The sequence below is a fragment of the Callospermophilus lateralis genome, chromosome X (genome assembly GCF_048772815.1).
Source record: "Callospermophilus lateralis isolate mCalLat2 chromosome X, mCalLat2.hap1, whole genome shotgun sequence".
Classification (NCBI taxonomy): Eukaryota; Metazoa; Chordata; class Mammalia; order Rodentia; family Sciuridae; genus Callospermophilus; species Callospermophilus lateralis.
The window spans coordinates 103,138,788-103,145,018 of NC_135325.1; the positions used below are offsets into that span (position 1 = coordinate 103,138,788).

The 6,231-nt window shown below is 30.5% G+C and overlaps 1 non-coding gene across 1 annotated transcript; it reads left to right on the forward strand.

The window, feature by feature from the left end:
* Positions 1 to 1,074: 1,074 nt before the first annotated feature.
* On the forward strand, positions 1,075 to 1,239 carry LOC143639642 (U1 spliceosomal RNA). The gene has a single exon (XR_013154785.1). It is a non-coding gene; the product is annotated as a U1 spliceosomal RNA (small nuclear RNA).
* The last annotated feature ends 4,992 nt before the right edge of the window (positions 1,240 to 6,231 follow it).

Below are 6,231 nucleotides of genomic sequence, written 5' to 3' on the forward strand. Positions count from 1 at the left end.
CTTAATTTTATTTCTTTGATATAACTGTAATTATGGAGACAGCAATGTGCTAGAGACAGCCTGGAATTATAGGCATGATAATGCCAACTTTCAATTACATTCTGGGAAGAGCAAACTTTTTCCAAACTTAATGCTTTGTAAAAAATACATTAATGTCTCTCCATGAACTTGATATTCTACTTCTAAAGAATCAAGGGTTCTGTGGTTCTTTATAGGATTATGCTAAAATTAATATCTCTATGTAAATAATTCGTCTTTTCCTATGATTAATTCTATTGTCTTTAGATATTACATTAATTTAAGTCATTTTAAATAAAATAAATATAAACCAGAAACCTAGAGTTATATGTTCTATGGTAAGTACTAGTTTCAGGCATAATTAATTTGTTTTAAAGTTCAGTAGCAATGCATCTTGTAATTTTTCTAAGCAAATTTGCTTTCAACTCTACATATAAGTTTTGAAATCTAGCATTAGTTAAGTCACTAAAATAACAAAGACTTTGCTCATTTGCTTGGATTTTATGCAAATTTTCTGACATTAAGTAGATCCATAACCTCTAGACTCCAAGTAAAATACTGCCTTTGGGTCTAAAACCTTGCTTTAAGTTATAGGGCAAACCTAAACACAAGTTACTGAGGAAATATAAAGATATTTTATTAATCACTATGCTTTCTTAAAGTGAAAGAGCACTGAACCACCATGTCAGTGGCTCCTATTTGGTTCACTAATCCTGGAGAAAATTTTAGTTTAAAAAAAAACAGTACTTTTGAAGCACAGGGGAAAAGACTGAACACAAAGAAAATGCACAAAGAAATGACAATAAAGACATATGATCCATGGAAAGACAGCAGTCATGGACAGTAATTTTCAGTTTTATTCATGTCAATTAAATGCAATATTGGGTCATTATTATCTATATATTACAAGTTTATAGGCACACATAGTTTGCTGCTCCTGCAAATGTGATCCTACATGAAGGATGTTAAGTTTAAATATTCTTTGTTGATTACGTTGCTTAAATATTGTTGTTAAATATTCTCTGTTGATTATGTTGCTTAAGAACTTCCAACCTAATAATTACCTGACAGGGGAGATATCATGATCATAAGGGTGGTTTTTCTCAGGGCAAGGCTTATCCATTGCACTCCAGATGTGCTCACCCCTGTGATTTCCCCAAATGTGAGAAATTCGACTGTATAATTTGTGGTAGTGGGGGACTGAGTTCACGCCCTCACCTGAAAGGAAAAAAAAAAGAACTTTAAACCTAAATGTGAATTCCAGAGATCAATAGGTTTGGAGTTATTCATTGATCCACATTTAAAATTCAGTATGTGATTATTTCTACAGGTTTATAAATAAATATAATGATACTGTTATAAAGTTGATATAGTGTCCACATTCTCCTCTTTCTTGTATAGATTAATGATATTCAAAAGGAAATTATATCATGCTATCACTCAATGTCAAGTACTGTAATAAAAGATTCACAAGTATATTTCACTTTATCTTCATAACAAGACTATGAGATAGGTCTTGCTATCTTCATACTATAAATGAAGAAACTGAGGTTAGGACAATATTATGCAACTTGTTGAGGTTACATAGATAGCCTTTGGCCATAACTGATTTGAAATCTCAGGTGTTTTAGATATCACATTATATTACCTCTTAATCAAAAAATAAAAATAATAAAAACTATAATTAGAATAACAATAAATAAAAAATATAAAACATGAGAACATCCTGGCTTGTACCAAAATCTACATGAGACAGCAGGAGAATGGGATTCTACATAGTTTCTTAGCACTTATTTTTCCTCAGTATTCTTCAGTGTTCTGGATTATAGAAATAAACACAGAGATGCGGGCTGAAGATAAAAGGGAACACAGAAGTCTGTGTTCTCATGACTCTACCAGTAGTTATGTAAATCAAGAATAATGCTAATAAAATCCAGGGGAACCTTTTCAATGAAGCATATGACAAATGATATCTAAATATTAGAAAAAAGCATGCCTCCAAATGTATATATTAAATCAATTTCTATTTACATGCTGTATAGGATCATATTTTACTATTGAATGTCTTTTAATAAGATCTATTTATACCAGATATATAATTAATGATGATAGCTAATAAGAACCTGCAATGTGTTTAGCATTTAGTCCTCAGAGCAAGTGTGAAAGAATGTATTTGAAACTTTTTTAAACCAAACTGTAAGTGAAATAAAATTATTTTTGGTAAAAGTGACATTGAATGGGCAGACTCATATTTGTGACAAATTCCTAGGATTTCATACAGAAGTAAATGGAAATTATAAATGTCAGTGTTTAGGTAGTATTATTACTTATATCTTGTTTGTAATCATGTATTATTTCTTATCCAGTCACTTTTAAAAATATTTTCTTAATCAGTTTGCTTCTAAAAATAATTGACATCACCTTCAAAAATTCTTCCATGAATAGAAGATAAATTGAAAAAATAGATTTTTGTAGTGTTTTATCTACATGTTATTTAAAAGATAAAATATATAATGCTGACACTCTCAATACTGTGTTACTTTTATACCTCCATACCCCTTCCAATGAGTGGGCATATCAGACAATACTGCTAATGTTACATCCTGTCTAAAAGTTTGTAAAATCACAACAACAAAATGGAAGTGCTTCTGGGCTGGGGTTGTGGTTCTGTGGTAGAGCACTTGCCTAGCCTGAGTGGGGAGTTGGGTTCAATCCTCAGCACCATATAAAAATAAAATAAAGATATTGTGTCCACCTATAGTTAAAATATATTTTAAAAATAGAAGTGGTTCCTGTAGTAATCTTACTTGAAGATTAGGAAAATTAATCTATTACAATGATTTTAAATTTCTTTTTCTTGCTCCCCAGCTTTTGATCTCATTCTTGTTCTTCCTCTTTTTAAGGAGGTTAATTTTGTAATTGTTTACTAGTGGATTAGTTTGCCAAGCAGCTACCTGACATCTAAATATCTTCAAAGGGAATTTAATCAGAAAAAACTGTCCTCATGAATTTCAAGTGAAGTTTTACCAACATACTCACTACCGTACAATCTGGTTGCAATAGAAAAAAATGCTGTGTTTTTAAAAATAGAGGGTCTAAATTTGGATTCTGGTTTTCCAATATGGAAATTCCACTGTCCTTCAAAATTCTTCCTGATACTCAAAATTTCCTCATTTGTAGAATCAAGAAAATATCTTGCTTTCCCATATTCCTAAATTGAAGTGAATATCATTTGAAATTCATGATATAAAAATGTATTTAAAACAGCTAAGTAAAATACTAGATTAAGGAACTGTTATTAAATTAGAGGGAAATCTATATGAGATAGTAAAAGCTGTCAATCCTTTATTTTCAGGCAATTAAATAATTGTCAATAGGTTTAAACCTTAATAACTTAATAGTTCTTAGTATTTAAGACCAGTTTATAATTAACATTTTACTTGTAAAGGGAGATGTTTAATATTGTTGAGATATTTCTTCTTCTATTAAACAATCTAAATTCCAGCAGTTTAACAAAGTATCATACACTTGCCACATGTGGCTATTTACTTTAAAACTAAAGTTTAAAATAAAATTTATCCCTTATTTATACTAGAAATATTTCTACTGCCCAACAGTCACAGTGGTTATTTGCTACCATATTTTATGGTACTGATCCAAAACATTTCTGTTGTCACAACATACTAATGAAACAGGACAACTACACAAAAGTACTATTTGAATTAGATCTCAAAAAATACATGAGTTTATAAGCCAAAGAAACTCATGTGCATATGTAAGCGTAAGGATGTATGTCTATGTTCAAAGGATGGTATTCTATTAGACAGTACTAGTGTTAGTCTAAGTAATCTTCATTCCCATAAAACCTTGCTTATAGCTTGGTACAGTGGTGCATGCCTATAATACCAGTGGCTTGGGAGGCTGAGGCAGGAGAATCACGAGGTCATAAGCCAGCCTCAGAAAAAGTGAGGTGCTAAGCAACTCAGTGAGACTTAATCTCTAAATAAAATACAAAATAGGGCTGGGGACATCGTTCAGTAGTCAAGTGCCTGTGAGTTCAATCCCCGGTACCAAAAATAACAACAACAAGAAAACCCTTGCTTATATTTTCACCTAAACAAAAGTCTTACTCACAGATATTACAATGTTAAAATGTAATGCAGATCTAATTGAGGTATTTTGCTTTAAATAAAATGATGTATTAAAGAGTAAAATTTAATGGCAACACATAAAGAAATGAGCAATTTCATATGTTTTATTCCTGAACAATTTTTAAACTTAAATTGAAACTAAATCATAGTCCACAGGAGTTACATAGAATATCAGTGATCACCAGTTCAAAATTCCCATTTTGTAAAAGAATTTCATTAAAACTCATAAAAGAGGAAAGTCTTGCTCTGAAAGTTTGGATTTTAGGTAATAAAAACTTTTATGGTCTTATTTATAAGTCAGGAAATTAAAATATTTGAGTTTTACTTCATATTTTGATATCAATTAGTATGATCTTTATTATACTTATATTTCTCTATATAGGAATATAAAGATATAGTTATTTATTAGATATATCATAAATGTGCTTTCTCTGGGGTACTGAATGGTAGAGTCTCTGTGCTATATGAGCCATTTTCATTGTTCTTTAAATATACAAAGAGGCTGAAATTTTTGACAAGATATATTGAAACTGAATAGCAATTTGAAAATTTATCCATTCATTTAAAAAATTAGAATAATTGGAATAGAAAAATTTGAGAAATCTGCACCCTATTTCTACAAGTAGAAAATGTATTGATTCTTCAAAACCCAGGTAAGTATCCAAATTTGACATCACCCAAGAATTTAACAAACTTTTATTGAAGATCTACAATGTTTTAGCACAATGCTAGATTCTAGGTACATATACCTACTATATAATTTCATTACACTCTAATTGTAAGTTTATATTGTGAACAGTTTAATGAAATATTCACCAAGATGTATGAATTTATGAAAAACACTATGGTGGAACTAGGGTTGTATCTCAGTCGTGGAGCACTTGCCTATCATGTGTGAAGCAATATAGTACAATGTTTTATTTTGGAGGAATATTCAAGGATCAGTGAAAACCTAGAGAAAAGTTAATCTAATTACTAGCTTTCTTTCTATGTTCCTATAATGGCACATGACTTATCTCAGCTATTATTTTTTTTACATTCTTCACTGCTCAATGATTATTTGTTTATGCAGTTATCTACTTTAAACTCTCATAAACAACTGAAAGACAAGGACACAACATTAAACCAAGTAGTCTGGTACACAGAGTGGGTTTTACATAAATTTCATCTGAATAATTTTAATGGAAAATAAGAATAAGCTAGGTAAAATACAATACACTTTTGATTATTAATGAGCTTTCTTTGCCTTCTGTTGATTTTTGAAAATAAACAAGACATTAAATATATATTTCAGGGGGCTGGGGTTGTAGCTCAGTGGTAGAGCACTTGCCTAGCAAGTGTGAAGTACTGGATTCATTCTCAACACTGCAGAAAAATAAATGAATAAAATAAAGGTATTGTGTCTGTCTATAAATAGAAAAAATAAAATATTAATAAATGTTGCAGTCCAACATTTTTTAAAATGTTGCAGTCCAACATTTTTTCTTTATATTTTCTTATTAGAAAAAGGTGATATTTTCAATAGTCCATTGGAATATTTTATTAATGCTACTTTTGGTTTGGAGGATCTTACATTTATTTGAAAGGATGATAACCCTGTGAATAGGTTTTAGGCTTCTTGAAGTAAGACTGTTACCCAACCATATGTTTCTCTTTCTGTCATGTCAATAGAGAGCCAGTTGCCAAGGCAACTGAGTTATGTAGAATGTTACAGAACAACATTTGTTGACAGTTTCCAGTCAGATTACTGCCCAGCCATGCTGTTAGTAGAATAGACAGTGCACATTCTATTTTGATAGTTTTTAAAAAAATGTACTCCTGGGTCTAAGTCAAACATATCCCCTATCAAAATGTCCTTACTATAGCAATCTACTTATATTTGGGGGGCATATAAAAATAAACGTGTTTTTTTGTACTGTAAAGGAAGATTTCTCTGGATAAATGATGCCATATGATGTACAAAGATTTACTTATGACAAAGAGTCTTAAGAAAGTGACTTCTTAGTTTTTGTCTCATTCAAACAATTCCCTTGTATAACAGTAATGCTTTGGGTAAGAATGG